This window comes from Scylla paramamosain, chromosome 13 (assembly GCF_035594125.1).
Source record: "Scylla paramamosain isolate STU-SP2022 chromosome 13, ASM3559412v1, whole genome shotgun sequence".
Taxonomy (NCBI): Eukaryota; Metazoa; Arthropoda; class Malacostraca; order Decapoda; family Portunidae; genus Scylla; species Scylla paramamosain.
This window is the reverse complement of record NC_087163.1, coordinates 9,737,897-9,754,661: the sequence shown is the minus strand read 5'-3', so window position 1 is coordinate 9,754,661 and position 16,765 is coordinate 9,737,897. Positions and strand designations below refer to the sequence as shown.

General features: G+C 37.2%; 1 protein-coding gene across 8 annotated transcripts in view; it reads right to left on the bottom strand.

Annotated features, from left to right (window-relative positions):
* Positions 1 to 16,765, bottom strand: part of LOC135106420 (uncharacterized) — a 505,119-nt gene that overhangs the window by 146,806 nt on the left and 341,548 nt on the right. The gene's annotated exons all lie outside the window — the stretch shown is intronic.

The following is a 16,765-nucleotide window of genomic DNA, read 5'->3' as shown; positions in this document are numbered from 1 at the left end:
TCTTTTCAGATGTGGATTTCATACTACTGCTGCATATTCAAGTCTTGGTCATTTAAATGTTGTGACTTTTTCTTAATAATTTCCTCTTCTATGTATTTAAATGCTATCTTCTTATTTGCCAAAAGGTGGTGCCTGTTCCATACTTTGTAATTTATATGGTCTTCTTGTGGTAGCCTGTTGTTTATTATTACAGCTAGGTCTTTTCTTTACAGATGCTTGAATTGTGTCATCTAATTTATAATTCCGATTAGGTCTCTTTGAGTTTCTGCCAGATTTTACCACAAGACATTTACCTGAATTAAAATCCATTTGCCATTTCTTATTCCATTCATAGAGTCCTGTGAAGTCTTTCACTAACTCGTTGCAGTTTTGCATCATCAATAAGCACGTTCATTTTGCATCATCAATAAACATGTTCCAATACTGGCATCTACATCACTGACATATATCAAAAACATGATTGGGGTGAAAAGGTGATTCCATCAGATCCAAAAGTGATGTCATAAGGGAAAACTTGTCCAGATGCATGAAGATGAATAATATTCTGGAGCTAGGCCCATTTAGATTCACTACAGAGCAACAAGTTGTTTGAATGAATTTACCTGCATGAAGAATTGTTCATTGTGAAAAAGAGAGAGCTGGGCCTTTTTAAAAACTGAATCAGCCCATATTCACATTAACAACCTTAACCCTTGTAGAGCACCCATCTACCAATATCCCAAGAAAGCAAAAAGGATTATACTGTAGCTGAAATTTTCAGAGACCTAGAAGGACATGACATTATCAAGAGATTGACCTTGACCTGGTTGTCACCCATAGTACTAGTAAAAGCAAAATATACTTAGATTACAGAAAGATGAATACACATCTTGCAACCAACATTCATCCCTTACTCAAACTAGATAAGTTGGTAGAGTGTGGCAGGGAATAAGTACATTTCATTAGATCTCAAAGACACATATTACCAGGTCTTGCTGAATGAAGAGACCTATCAAAGTTTACTGAAGGAATTGCTCTTTACCACTTTAAATGACATGACTGCTGTTTGGCCTGAGTTGTTTCCAGCTATTTTTTCTAGGCAGTTTACCAAAGTAAACTGGATTAAAACTTACATGGACAATGTCATCATATATGCCAAAGATTACAACACCCTCATGACATTGCTTAATCATATAATTGACTATGAGGGATGCCAGCATAAATTTCAGCCTTTGAAACATGAAGTAAAGTTCCTTTGTTATACTGTCTCTAAAGAAAAGCATAGACCAGACCACGCCAGTATGGGAACAGTGCTAAAAATGAAACCATCTACCAAAGTGAAGAAGGTATGTCGTTTCTTGGGGATGTGCTCCTCTTAACTTCTCAAAAATAACTGCTCTCTGATTAATCTGATATGGAAACACCAAACCTTTGATTGGTTCCTAGAATGTAGGGAAGTATTTGATACCCTTAAAGCCAAATTAATTAGTGCCTCAGTCTTATGTAGAGCCAATATAACTGAAACCTTTATCCTAGAGATCGATGCCAGCCTTATTTATGTTGTGGCAGTACTAATGTAGCATGACACCAAAGGCTTATTTAGAGTAAGTGGCTATTTCTCAAAAAAATAATTCTTTGCACAGACTGAGAAGCCTTCCCTTAGATACAGTATTAACCTGATATTAGTATAATCAATTCCTATGGAAAACCACAGTGCTTATTAGGATAGATTATCAGCCTCTATTATCATTCTTTAGACAAAAAGCAAAATCTCCTTGGATAAACCACTGAATCCTGAAAACATGGGCCTACCAATATAAGATTGGGTACAAGTCCAGAAAAAAAAAATATAGTGGCTGACCAGTTGAGTTGCTCCATGCAAGTAGTCCAAGAAATTAGCCTAAACACCTGCTTAGGTTATAATAAGGAAGAGATAAGTAAATTAAAGTGAAGAACCAAGGTAGAGAGAAATGAAGGAATACTTAGAAGGTAGAGAATTTCCAACAGCCAAATTTCCAAGAGCAATCTTAGACCAGTTCATTATAGAAGATAATGTACTTTACGGAACAAAATTTAAGCTAGATAACACCATATTGTATATATGAATTGCACCTAACACTCTCAGGAATGAAGCCTTAACTATAGCTATTGAAAAGGAATCTGGACATCATGGACAAGTGAAAATTATCCTTAAAGCAGAAGAGTATTTTTATGGTCAAACTTGCGATCAGATGCAAGAATGTTTGTCAAAGAGTGCCTTACTTGCCAGCAGTCAAAGGCCGCCCCAGGGTTGCAAAAACCCTGGCAGAAATTACCAGCTGCCTGTAAACCTCAAGAGAGTCAGTATTGATGTCATGAAGATGGTAACCAGTGTTCAGGGCCACAAATATGTATTGACCATTATTGACTACTATTCCCATTATACAAAATTCCTGAAGTTAAGAACTAGAGCAGCTGAGGAGATAGTTAGGAACTTAAAAGTTTACCAGGGAAGACTTTGCAATACCAGAAGTGTTGCTGACAAATTGCACCATGGAGCTTACATCAGAAGCCTTATGTGAACTGTGCCAAGGGTATGGAACAAAATCAGTACACTCCATATCATATCATCCTCAAGGAAATTCAGTTTCAGAGCATATGCATTGTACTGTGAAAACAGTGATAATGGTTTTGTTCAAAGGTCAACCCACAAGGTAGCTAGAACATCTAGTGAAGTGTCAAAAGCTGCTAAATAGTGCCATAGTACCTAATGTTTTCTTGGTGTAGGTGTCCACCTGCCCCAAGTGAGTGAGGATACTGATCTATAGGTGGCCCATGAGATGATCTGTCAAACAAATAAGGAAAAGCCCCAGAAATGGAGAGGCAAAATTAATGGGGAAGGAAGGACCAGAGTGGAAAAGGACCAGTTAATGAGGATTAAAAAAGAGGTAGCTTCATTAGTGGTAGAATGGAAACTGACACCTAGGCAGTTAGGCCCATACAAAATATGGATGGTATTTAAGAGCAACAAGCAGCAGACAAAGTTAAGCCATATCATGGGCTTAATCCTGAGCTCATAATTCCCTACCACCAAGGAGGAAGGAGAGGAGGGGACTGAGGCTGAGACCTGTTCATGTAAGGTGACCCGTAAGACAATACAGTTCCTTGACTTATGAGTTTAATTTGTTCTGTGACAGAGCTTGTAACTCAATTTGCTCATATGCCAAATCAGTTCTCCCTATTAAAATCAATAAAAATGCCATTAATCCATTCCAGCTCCCAAAAAAATACCACCCCAATTTTTTGTTACATTTTTTAATACAGGGAATTTTTGATGCAACAAGTCTCTGTTTACTGAATTTTGGGTATAACGATCCCCTCAAGGTTATCAAACATTTATTTCATTTATGAAACTTCGGATATTACAGCATATTACAAAATTATTGAATATTTGCTTTATTTTACGAATATCCTAGGTCTTAAAATGCGGGAGAGTTGGCTGCCACATGGTCAACCGCATGTTTGAAGGATGAATTGTGACTGTGACAGGCAGTGAGTGACCTTGACAATGGCCAATGACACAATGCTCTCTCTCTCTCTCTCTCTCTCTCTCTCTCTCTCTCTCTCTGTGTGTGTGTGTGTGTGTGTGTGTGTGTGTGTGTGTGTGTGTGTGTGTGTGTGTGTGTGTGTGTGTGTGTGTGTTAACCTAGTTGTATTGTACAGGGCAGGAGCCAAAGCTCATTTTATCTGGTCTCCATAACCATATTCATCCAATTTCTCTTTAAATATGTGTACACTGTCACAACCACCTCTTCCTTCAAATCATTCCAGATTTCAATAGTTCAATACTGGAAGTTGTATTTCTTGATGTCACTTGAACATCCACTCTTCTTTATTTTCTTCCCATGCCCCCTCATCCACCTCTCTCCCTCCTTCATTTCTGCCTATTCTTTCTATATTATTTACTAATTTGTAAATTGTTATCAGGTCTCCTCTTTCTCTTCTCTCTTGTAGTGCTGGTAATCCCATCTCTTCAAGTCTTTCTTCATAGTTTAAGTCTTTCAGTTCTGGTACCATCTTTGTCACTATCCTCTATATTCTTTCTAGTTTTCCATATATTTTTTATTTATTTTTTTGGAGTCCAAACTACTGCTGTGTATTCCAATTTAGGTCATATCATGCTTGTTGTAATTTTCTTCAAAATTTTTTTTCATCTAAATAGTTAAATGCCACCCTAATGTTTATTAACAAGCTGTATGTAGAGCTGAATATGCCATTAATACTTTTTCAGTATATGCACCATAAGTGGGTAGACCAGAGGAAGGAAAGGAAGCCTTCTGGGGTGTGTTGGATGATGTGACAACAGTGACAGACTCAGAAGTACTACTCATTGCTGGCGACCTAAAAGGGCATATTAGAGATGACAGAGGAGGATTCGAAGTCATGGGCATCTATGGATTTGGAGTGAGAAATCGGGAAGGAGAAAAAATACTGGAATTTTGCCAAAGTAAAGAGCTGAGGGTGATAAATACTATATTTAAAAAGGACAGGGAGAAGAAAATTACATACAGGAGTTTAACACTGCACCACCTACTGAGAGCAGATCTAAATGTGACCAACTTGGTGAGAAAGAAGAAGCAGAGAGGCAAAAGGAAAATAAAAGAATGGGAATTGAAGGATGAGGAAACACGAAGACAATTTGAAATGAAGGTGCAACAGAAAAATATGGTAAACAGAGGAAGATGGAAGGAAATGAGTAAAAATGTTCTGGAGGCTGCAAAGGAAGTCTGTGGTGAAGCAACAGGTCACTGAAGAAGGCAAAGAGAAACATGGTAGTGGAATGAAGCAGTACTGAGAGCAGTGCAGGAAAAGAAAAGGGCATACAAAAGATGGCAGAGAACACAGAATGATGAGGATAAGAGAGAATATAAAGAAAAAGCAAGGCAGACTAAAAGGAAGGTTGCCAGAGCAAAGAGGCTGGTGAGGGAAAATTGGGATGTAGAACGGAATAGTAGTGAGAAGCAAAAAGATATGTTCAAAATTGCAAAACAAATGAAGAAAGAGAAGAAAGATGTAACTGGAGCAAAATATATAAAGGATGAAAGAGGAATTATCAAAATAAAGGAGGAAGAAATACTTGAGAGGTGGAGGTGCTACTTTGAAAACCTGTTAAATAAGGAAAATGAACACAACCTGGAAGAGGTGGTTATGGTTGAAGTTCTGATAGAAGAAATCTTAGAGGAAGAGGTGAACAGAGCATTGAAAGGAATAAAAAGTGGAAAGGCGTCGTGTCCAACAGGAATCAACAGTGACTTAATGAAGAAAGCAAGTGTTATAGGAGAATTAACAAGGGTGTTTAGAGGCATAATTGACAAGGGAAACATTCCTGAAGACTGGAAAAATAGTATGACAGTGTCAATCTAGAAAGGGAAAGGAGATGCCTTGGAGTGCAGAAAATATAGAGAAATTAGACTATTGGAACAGGGAATGAAACTGTTTGAAAAGGTATTGGAGGAGAGACTGAGGAAACTGATAAAAGTGGATGGTTGACAATTTGGGTTTTGCCCAGGAAGATCAATAACAGATGCAATTTTTATAATGAGGCAAATACAGTGAAAGGAAGAAGAAGCTATTCCATGTCTTTGTTTCTTTGTTGATCTAGAGAAGGCATTTGACATAGTGCCAAGGAGAGTGATTGAGTGGGCACTAAGGAGGCAAAAAGTACCCAAAAGACTCATGACTACAGTCATGTCTCTGTATGTGGAATCAAGACCAAAGGTGAAAACATTGGGAGGAACATCAAGGGACTTTGACATAAGAGTGGGAGCACACCAGGGATCAGCTCTTAGTTCGCTACTCTTTATCACAGTAATAGAGGAGGCTACTAACTGGCAAAAGGAGATGGCCCATGGGAACTACTCTATGCCGATGATTTGGTATTGACAACAGAATCAAGGGAAGAAGTGACATGTTTGATAGGTGGAAGGAGGGGATGGAACAGAGGGGACTGAAAATAAACATGGAGAAGACAAAACTAATGGTGACCGGAAATGAAGCTTGAGAAAGAATTCAGTCAGGAAAATGGCCATGAGGATGTTGTGGAAGAGGAGTGGGAGCATACTCAGTGCTGTGTACTAGGTGAAATAAATGGTGTCACCAATGATGCTCAGGTCTGAGGAATCTCAGAGGGGCGCAGAACTTTGTATGTCCAAGATGTGTGTGTGAGGAGGAGGGTGGCGGTGGCGCTGGTGATGACGAGGATGTCAGGTTGGAGGTGAATGGGGGTGTGATGGAGGAGGTACAACAGTTCTGCTACTTGGGAGATACGCTGGACTGTAAAGCGGATGTAGAGAGAGCAGTAAGGGCGAGGATAGCAGTTGTATGGGGAAGATGGCAAGAAATTGCCAGTTTATTGGTGAACTGCAGCATAAAACTGAGGATCAGGGGAAGGGTATTCGGAGCTTGTGTCAGATCTGCTCTTCTGTATGGAGTAGAAACATGGGCACTGACAAACAGACTGACTGATATTCTATGTAGCTGTGACTGCAGGATGCTGAGATACAAGGCAGGAGTGAGGGGGCAAAACAGGAGGTCTAGCAGTGAGGTGGCGGAGATGTGTGGAGTTGAAGACCTTTCTGTTGAGCTGAGGAAGAGAAGACTGAGATAGTTTGGACACATGAGAAGGGTAGAGGGAGGGTTGGAGGCCGACGGCTGGTGGGAAGGCCAAAGAAAAAGTGGAGGAAGTGTGTGACAGAGGATATGAATTTGTTGGGAATAGAACATATGGCACAAGATTGGCAGTTGTGGAAAGCAGTCATCGCCCGTCCAACCCCATCCTAATGGGAAAATGCGGACATTAAATGAGAATGATGATGATGATGATACGTAGAGCCGAATATTCCGCTTATGTGCCTTTCAGGTGATAATGTATCCTGGACCATTACTCCCAAATCTTTTTCTTCATTACTTTTCGTTATTATTTCTCCTCCCATTTAGTTATTCCATCGAGGTCTCTTTCTACTTTTTTTCTGTTTCCAACACATGGCATTTTCTGGCATTAAATTCTAGCTTCCATCTTTGGCTCCAAGCATATATCTTGTCAATATCCTTTTGTAACTCCTTTTCATCCTTTATTATTTTCATTACTTTTGCATCATCAGCAAAAAGGTTTATATAACTATTTAGATCCTCTGACATATCATTTACATATATTTGAAACATAATAGGTACCAACACAGATCCTTGCAGTACCCCACTTGTCACTTCATGCCAACTTGAATTAGTGTCTCTGATTACTGTTTTTATTTTCCTTTCTTGTAATAATCATCCATCAATCTCAATGTTGCTCCCTTTAGTCCTCCTTCATTCTCTAACTTCCACATAAGGCTTTTGTGGGGAACTTTATCAAATGTTTTTTTTGGAGATCCAGGTATATCACATCAACCCATTCATCCCTCTCTTGCACCCCATCTATTACTCTAGTATAAAAGGTCAGTAGATTTGTGACACAGGATCTCCCTTTCCTGAATCTAAATTGCTTTTCTGTAATTATCTTTTCATCTTCTAAATATTGCACCCATCTATCTTTAATCACTATTTCACAAAGCTTGCTTAAAATACTTATTAGTGACACTCGTCTATAATTTAATGGTTCCACTTTCTTTCCCTCTTTCTATATTAGGACTATGTTAGCTCTTTCCCATTCCCTTGGTACTTTTCCTTCTTTCAATGAGCTGTTGATTATCTCTCATATGGGTTCCTCCATTTGTTCTCTGCATTTTTTAATATCCATCCATTTATTTGATCTGGTTCCATAGCTTTTCTAACATCTAGCTCTTCCAGCAGTTTCTTGATTTCTTGTCTCTTTACCTGTATCTCCTGTATCTCATAAATTCTTCCATCTTTTTTTAACTTGTTTATATCATCCCTATGTTTCATTTTCTCCATTTACATATCAGTAGAAGAGTTTGGGCTCTTCCTTGCATTTTCTTACTATGTCACTTTCAAAATTTTTTCTTCTTCTCTTTTTATTATGTTATATTCATTCCTTGCCTTTCTGTATTCTTCCCTAGTATTTCTGTTCAGTTTTCTCATCATTTTCCTCCATGCTTTGTCCTTTTTCTTTTTTTTTTTTGCTTCTATACACCTGGCATTATACCATTCATGCTCCCAAATTTTCACTTTATAACTTGTTTCTAGTTGTATGCTTTTAAATTTATTGGTCTCTCATGCATTAATTTTTGGTGGTATATATGTCCCGATGATTTCCCTTTTTTTTCACTTTTTTTTATCTTAATCACAATACTCAATGCTTCTGTTGTTCCACCACTACGTTCCATTTCCTCAACAGCAATATCCTCTTTAACCAATATCATCACATCTCCTCTACTTCCTTTCCTGTCTCTCCTCTACATGCTGTATCCTTCCTTTGCAAATCTCAACTTTCTTTCCTCTTTTAGTTTGGTTTCCGTTAAACATACTATGCCTGGTTTATTGTTCTTTAGGTAGTCTTTGTGTTCCAACAGGCTCGGCACCAAACCATCTATATTTGTATACATAATTTTCTTCTGCTTGGTAATCTTTCGTGGCACCTTAGTGCCACCATTTCCTCACTTTCATGTCCACAACTTTCCAAATGAATCTCCTCACTTGTTCCTGTGTTCTCTCCTCATTTTTTGACTGGGCCTTTATTCTCAACTCTCAGTCTACTTCTCTCTTTTTTGTTCATCTCTTTTTATCCATATTCCCCTCATTCCTTCTATTTTTGCCAATTTTCCTGTTCTTTGTAAGACATGTTCCACTGCTGTTTGTGACATAAATCTTATTTTCATTGGGTTTCCTCCATTTCCAATCCTGTAAACCTCTTTAATTTGTTCAACTATCTCCTCTCCTCCCACCACTTCTGCTGTGATTTCCTTAGCTCTTTTTGCCTCTTCTTTCTTTCTTGCTATTTTTATGGGTTGGTTCTTCTCCTTGACCCCAAATACCACCACACACATCTTCCTCTGTACCATGTCTCTCACAAGATTACTTTATTCCTTTATCATTTTAATCCCTTGCTTTTCCATGTACTTATTGTGTTCCTGTTGCTGTTGTCTTATTATTTTCTCCAAATTCATCTTTTGTTGTTGTTCTCTCTCTTCTTTCCAACTTTTGACTTCCTCTGTCACTGACTTTCATTTTCCCAACTTCAATCTCTCTTTCTTGTAAAGCTTTTTTTAACTCCTCATTCTCTTCCTTGAATTTTTTGACTTCTTCATAGTACTTCTTGATTAAGTTCACTATTTTTGTCACCTCTTCTCTCATCTCTATTTTCTTTTTCTCTTTACATCTCCCTCCTCTTCATCTCTATTATATCACTGAATATCTTTTTTACATTGTCACCATTGTCTTCCTTCCACATCTTTATTATCGCTGCTAAGTTACACATTTCTTCTCATGTTTTCACATTTTCTTCTTCAATTTTCTACATTTATTTATTTGTATGAGCTACACTGAGGTCTTTTCCTTGCAACCTTTGAAAATAGTTGCTGTGTCAGCCACCATCTTCCCTGCTGATATCACTGACGATGTTTACCTGTACACTTCTCTCCCATTTCACCCATTCAGCCACTTTCCGATTTACACTTCACTTCCCCTGCACTCACACATCACACAATTCCTTATTATGGAGACAGGGCTCAAGCTCAAGCTCAGTCCTCTGCTGTGGATACATCTGATCAGCTAAGCAGCAGTGTTTACTTAGTTGTGAAATACAGGACAAGAGCCACACTAGGCTCGTGCTGTCCTGTCTCCATATCAACTTTTATCTAGATTTTCTTTAAATTTATGAATTGTTTTTGCACACACAGTCTCATCCTTAATTTCATTCCACACTGTTATACTTCTGTGGGGGAAGCTGTGTTTCTTGATGTCTCTTCTGCAAACACTCCTTTTCAATTTCCTTCCATGTGCTCTTGTGTCTCTTGTATCTGGTATCATGAGGTCTTCTCTGTCCAACTTATCCATTCCTTCCAATATTCTATATATTGCTATCAAATCACCTCTTTCCCTCCTTTTTTTCTAGTGTAGTCAGGACCAATCTCTTTAACCTTTCCTTATAACTATACTCTCTTAAGCTTGCAGGGAATCTAGTTGCAGCTCTCCGGATTCTTTCTAACTTTATTATATCCTTTTTCAAACTTGGTGACCACACTGATGCTGCATACTCCAATCTTGGATGTATCATCATTGTTATCAGTTTTTTATTCACATCTTTATCAATACAGGAGAATGCTATCTTGATGTTTCTCAGCAGATTATATGTTTCTCCTATAATTTTGTTTATGTGCTTCCCAAATGACAAATTATCAGTAATAATTACTCCTAGGTCTTTTCTTCTGATCTTATAGAGATTTCCTCATCCCTAAGTAATAGTTGCCAACTGATCTTCTCGCACTTTTTCCAAACTTCAACACACTACATTATTTAGCATTAAACTCCATGTTCCACCTCAATGATCATTCACTAATCTTAATTAAGTTCTGATTTAAAGCATTGCAGTTCTCTTCATTTGTTACTTTCCTCATAATCTTAACATCATCAGTGAAATGGTTCATGTAACTTTCTACACCTACTATCATGTCCTTTACATAAACTGTGAACATAATAGGTGCAAGTACTGAACCTTGCAGGACTCCACTTGATACCATTCTCCAGCTCGACCTGCTACCTTTAATTACTGTTCTCATACCTCTGTCAAAAAGTCAGTCATCCACTTTAACAGTGATCCATTGAGTCCTCCAGTTTTTTTCCAATTTCCATATTAGTTTTCTGTGCAGAACTTTATCAAATGTTTTTCTCAGATCTAAGTATATGCAGTCAGCCCATCCATCTCTCTCTTGCACTATATCTATTACTCTTGAGCAGAAACTTATCAAATTCATAACACAAGATCTTCCTTTTCTGAAACCAAACTGTTTCTCTGTTATCACCTTGTCGTCTTCTAGGTATTTCACCCATCTGTTCTTGATGATCTTTTTATAAATCTTTGCCACCGCACTTGTGAGCGATACAGGTCTATAATTTAATGGATCTTATTTACTTCCGATCTTGTTAATTGGGGTAATATCTGCCTGTTTCCAATCTATGGGTACTCTACCTTTTACCAGGGTGGTGATAATTATATTGTGCAGAGCTGAGACTGATTGTGAGCTACACTCTTTCAAAATCCAACTTGATACACCATCAGAACCCATTGCTTTCCTTACATCCAGGTCTTCCAACATATTCTTTACTTCTACTGATGTTTTAATCTCCTTTAGATTGGTCCCTTTTCCTAACAGTGTCCTCTCACCTCTGAAATAATTTTTCTCAGTAAACACAGAGTGGAAGTATCTGTTAAACACTTCAGTCACCTCTTTTGGGTCTTCCATTGTCTCTTCTCCAGCATTTACTGTGCTTATTTCACCTTTACTCTTTAATTTTCCTTTGATGAATTTATAAAATAATTTTGGTTGGTCTTTACATTTCTCCACATCATTCTTTTCAAAATTTTTCTGCTCATCTCTGTGAGTTTTGACATATTTGTTCCTCTTCCTTATATAATTGTTCCACAGGTCCAGTCTCTTGTTTTTCTTCCACTTGTTCCATGCTTTTTTCTCTCTCCAATCTAGCTGTTGCACATCTCCTATTGTACCAATCATTTTTTTTTAAAAGGTTCTCTGTTGATCTTTTGGGTACCCATTTCTCTACTCCCTTATAATAAATGTCCAGGAAAGCTGTCCACTTTTCCTCTATGTCCTCCTTTTGAACAACTATGTTCCAATTCACTTCGCTGAAATACTTCCTAAGCTGTCCAAAGTTAGTTTTGCTGTAGTTTAGCCATTCTCTTCTGTGGTCTTCTTTTCTTATACTGAGGTTATTATCCATAATTGTGAACTGAATCAGTACATGATCACTTTTTCCTATTGGGTTCATGTATTTAAGGTCTTCTACTATTTCTTGTTCGTTGGTGAAAATTAGATCGAGCCTTAAAAGTGCTTCATCTCCCCTAAATCTTGTCATCTGTAACCCATTGTGTCAGGAAATTTTCAATAGCCAGGTCTAGTAGCTTGTTCCCCCATGATGACTCACTGCCTTCTGTGGTTCAATTCTCCCAAGATATCTCTTTACAGTTAAGTCCCCCATCAGGAGTATATCGTCATTTTCCTCAAGCAGCTCTGCCAAGCATATCCTTGTGTCCTCAAGCATTTTTTTATATTCATCCTCTCTCCAAGAGTTGGAATAGGGGGAAACATGTAATCACAACGTTACAGTGTCTTCCCATATTCTGTCTTAAGCTTATTTTTGATACTTCTGTCTCCTCCACCCCATATATGACAGATTCCACAAATAAATCCTTCCTAACTAGAAGCATGACACTTCCTCCCCATTTATTCTTTCTATTTCTCTTCCAGAGTTTGTATTTTCCTTTCCAAATATTTAATATATTCCCTCCACTTGCCAATTTAGTTTCAACAATTCCCATGATGTCCAGTTTCTCCTCTTTTAAAATAGTCTTCTAGTTCCAACACTGCTGACATTAGTCCATTTATATTTGTGTATGCTATTTTTAGTCTTTCCCTTCTGCATTTATTTCCCTCCTGTACCACTTTCTCAACCTCATGTCCATGACCCTCCAAAAGACATTTTTTTCTCCACCTTTAATAGTTTTCATTTTTTTTTCATTTACTTCTTTTCTTAGTTCATTTATAGCATCTCTCTCTTCTCTGGTTCTATCTTTTTTTGTCCACAATTGTTTGTATTCTTTTACCTTGGCCAGTTTCCAGGATTTACTCAGTGTTTCTTCAGCTGCCACTTGTGACCTAAACCTTATTTTCATAGGATGCTGTCCACCCTCAACATATCTACCCAATCTTTTAATTTCTTTGATCTCTCCTGTCAGCTCTTTTTCTTCTTGTAATGTCTCCACTAATTTTTCCACACATCTCTTTTCCTTCTTTTCTCTTTCAGTCCTCTGAGGTGTACACTCTTCCTTCAGGCTGAATACCACAACAGTTTTTTTCTTATCCCCAGTGTCTCTCACCAAGTTTTCTTTCTGTCTTATAACCTGAACAACTTTTTCTGTTAGATTTGTGTCATTTGTCTTGATTTGTTCCTCCACAATTTTCCTAAAATCGATCTTTTCTTCCTCTTGTTCTTTCTTCCAATTTTCCTGTTTTATGTTTAATTCTTCCACTTTGCCTTCATATTCCATTGATTTATTTTCATATAATGTTAGTTTTTTTTACGTAGATCATCGTATGCACCTTTCCACACCCCCTTCTTGGTGATCAAAGTTTCAACCAATTTCTGCATCTTGTCAAATCTATCCTTCATTTTGGTTTCCAGTGTGACAATTCTCCTTCTCATCATTGCTTCCCCGACCCTTTGGTCCTCTTCCCCAAATCCCGAGAAGTCTCTCTGTCTCACCTTTGGGATGGTCCCCATTGGTGTAAACAACATAGTGGGGACCGAAGTACCCCCATCTTCACTGCTCATTATAACAATTTAACTGCTTTCTACAAAACACTTTTGGAGACAGGACAGCAATGAGTAAAACCAGTGTGAACTTTCACCTCTGTATTTCCACTAGGCCAGCTCTCAGTGATGTAGAAGGCTGGACTTTTAGGAGCGCCTGTTTGCATTGGCTTCTCTGTCCACCATGTGTGTATGTGTGTGTGTGTGTGTGTGTGTGTGTGTGTGTGTGTGTGTGTGTGTGTGTGTGTGTGTGTGTATTTATCTAGTTGTGGTTTATGGGAGGGGAGCAATCTCATAGTATCCCATCTCTATATCTATCTAGTTTGGTCTTAAAAGCACTGAAAATTTCGGCATTTACAACAACTTCACTGAGTTCATTCCACTGTTCACACTTCTGTGAAGAAAACTATATTTCTTAATGCCTCTTCTACAGTTAACTTTTTTCGACTTCTTATTGTGTCTCCTTGTATTCTGTGAGTCTAAATTTGTAAAACCTTCTTTGTCCACATTTTTCATACCATTTATCATTCTATAAATGTTTATTAAATCTCCTCTCTCTCTCTTTTATTTTCAAGGGTAGGAATTTCCAACATTCTTAATCTCTCTTCATAGCTCAATTTACTCAACTCCAGAACCATCTTAGTGACTGCTCTTTGTACTCTTTCTAATTTTATAATATTCCTCTTTGTATGAGGAGACCACACTACTGCCACATATTCCAATCTTGGTCTTATCGTGGAAATCAACAACTTTTTTATAATTTCTTTATCCAAATATGAGAATGCCATTCTTACTCTTTTTAACAAATTCATGTCTCCAATAATTTTATCAATGTGTCTGTCTGGAGTCAAATTTTCAGTAACTGTTACTCCCAAATCCACTTCCTCTTTTGACTTCTTTAACTTCACACCTTCCACCTCATAAAGATATTGTATTCTTTTCTTACTCTTACCAAACTCCATTACTTTACATTTACTTAAATTAAATTCTATTTGCCAAAATTTACTTCATCTATTTATCTTATTTAAATAATTTTCCAGTACCATACAGTCATTTACATTTTCTAACATTCTCATCAGCTTAGCATCATCTTCAAATAAGTTCATATAACTATCCATTTCTTCATTTATGTCATTCACACATATTACAAACATTATCAGTCCCAACACTGACCCCTGTGGGACACCACTAGTTACTTTCAGCCAAGATGAATTCTGGTCTTGTATTACTGTTCTCATTTCTCTGTCATCCAGATAATCCTCCATCCACTCCAGCAGTCTTCCTCCAATTTTTCCATATTTTTTTTATCTTCCATAGCAATCTTCACTTCAGTGTGGTACTTTGTTGAACGCTTTCTTCAAGTCTAAGTAGACACCATCCACCCATCCATCTCTCTCTCCTGCACAATATTGACTACCCTTGAATAAAAGGACAATAAGTTCATGGAGCATGATCTTCCCCTTCTAAATCCAAACTGACTATTTACTAAACCTTTATCTCTTTCCAAGTGTTCCATCCATCTTTCCTTTATTGTTCTTTCACATAATTTTCTTACAACACTAGCCAAGGACACTAGTCTATAATTTAGTGGATTTTCCTTATTTCCTCCTTCATATATTGGTGTAATATTTGCTCTCTTCCAATCCTTTGGTACTCTTTCCTGTGATAGTGATGTCACCACTAGACTGTGAATCTTATCAGCCAGTTGTTCTCTACATTCCTTCAATATCCAGGACCAGTTGCTTTATTTACATCAAGTTCTTCCATCATCTTAAATATTTCTTCATAACTGACTGGGACTGTATTTAGTATATTCCTCACCAACTTACCCCTTTCAGCATCAAACTCTCCTTCCACACTAAATACCGATCTGAAACAATTGTTCATAACCTCCGTCATGTCCTGTGCATCATCATAGATTTTTCCTTCAACTTTCAATCTTGATACACCTTCCTTCTTCTTCATCTTCCCATTAATATGTCTAAAGAATAGTTTGGGTTAATTTATACACTTATCTATTATATCTCTTTCATAGTTTCTTCTCTCCATTCTTATTATCACAATGTACTTGCTTCTAGCATCAATATATTCCCCCTATCTCCTCTCAGTTTTCCTCTTCTTCCATCTATTCCAAGCATTTGTTTTAGCCTCTTTGCATTTTGTATTGAACCATTCTTTACCCTTTCTACATCTCGCTCCTCCTTTAGGTACAAATTTCTCCACAGCAGAATTATATATCCTTATAAATTCATCCCATTTTTCCGGAACATTTTCTGCATCTTCAAAGTCTTTTCAGTCCACAGCAACAAAGTACATTCTTAATTTTTCAAAGTCAGCTTTACTATATTTAAATCTTCTTACCTTTTAATTTTCATCAATGATTACATTTTCATTTTTCAAATTAAATTCCATCAACATATGATCACTTTTACCTAGAGGGGTATCATAGTGTATCGTTTCAATAATTTCCATGTCCTTGGTAAACACTAAATCAAGTCTTGATGGTTTATTACTTCCACTAAATCTGGTATCACAATCTACCCACTGAGTCAAGTTTTCCACTGCCCAGTTCAACAGTCTATTACTCCATGAGTTTTCACTTCCAGTAGTTGTCAGTGTTTCCCAATTTATCTCTTTACAATTAAAATCAACAAAAATAACTATATCACTACTTTCCATTACTATCTTTTCAGGACCTTTTAACACATCTACCAACATCTCTTCATATTATTCTTTTTGCCAAGCATTGGTCGTAGGTGGCATATACACTCCTGCATAATTCATTATCTTTCCATTTCCACTTTTAATCATCACTTGTAGAATTTCTGACTTGTCTTCACTTTTTTTATTATCCTCTCCACTTTAATACTCTTTTTAGTCATAATGACCACTCCCCCTCCTCCCTTGTCACTTCTATTGTTCAGCCATATGTCATATTTATCATCACCAATTTCAGGAGTTTCTCATTCATTTTTCCATCTTGTCTCACAAAATACAACATCCGGTGTGGTTCTATTTAATAACTCATTTAATTCCATCTTTGTTGACATTAATCCATTAAAATTAGTGTAACATACTTTACTTACTGTTTGATGTACCATTTCTTTATTCTCATATCTCTTACTCTCCAGAAAAAATTCTTCTCTTCCTCTGTTCATTGTTCGTTTTTTTTTTTGTTTTTTTTTGTTTAGCCTCTTTCACCAGCTCCTTTTGCCTCAACCTTTCAATCAAATCCATATCCCTGTTTATCCATACATTCTTATATTCTTCATCTCCAGACAACCTCTAAGACCCATTAATTACTTCT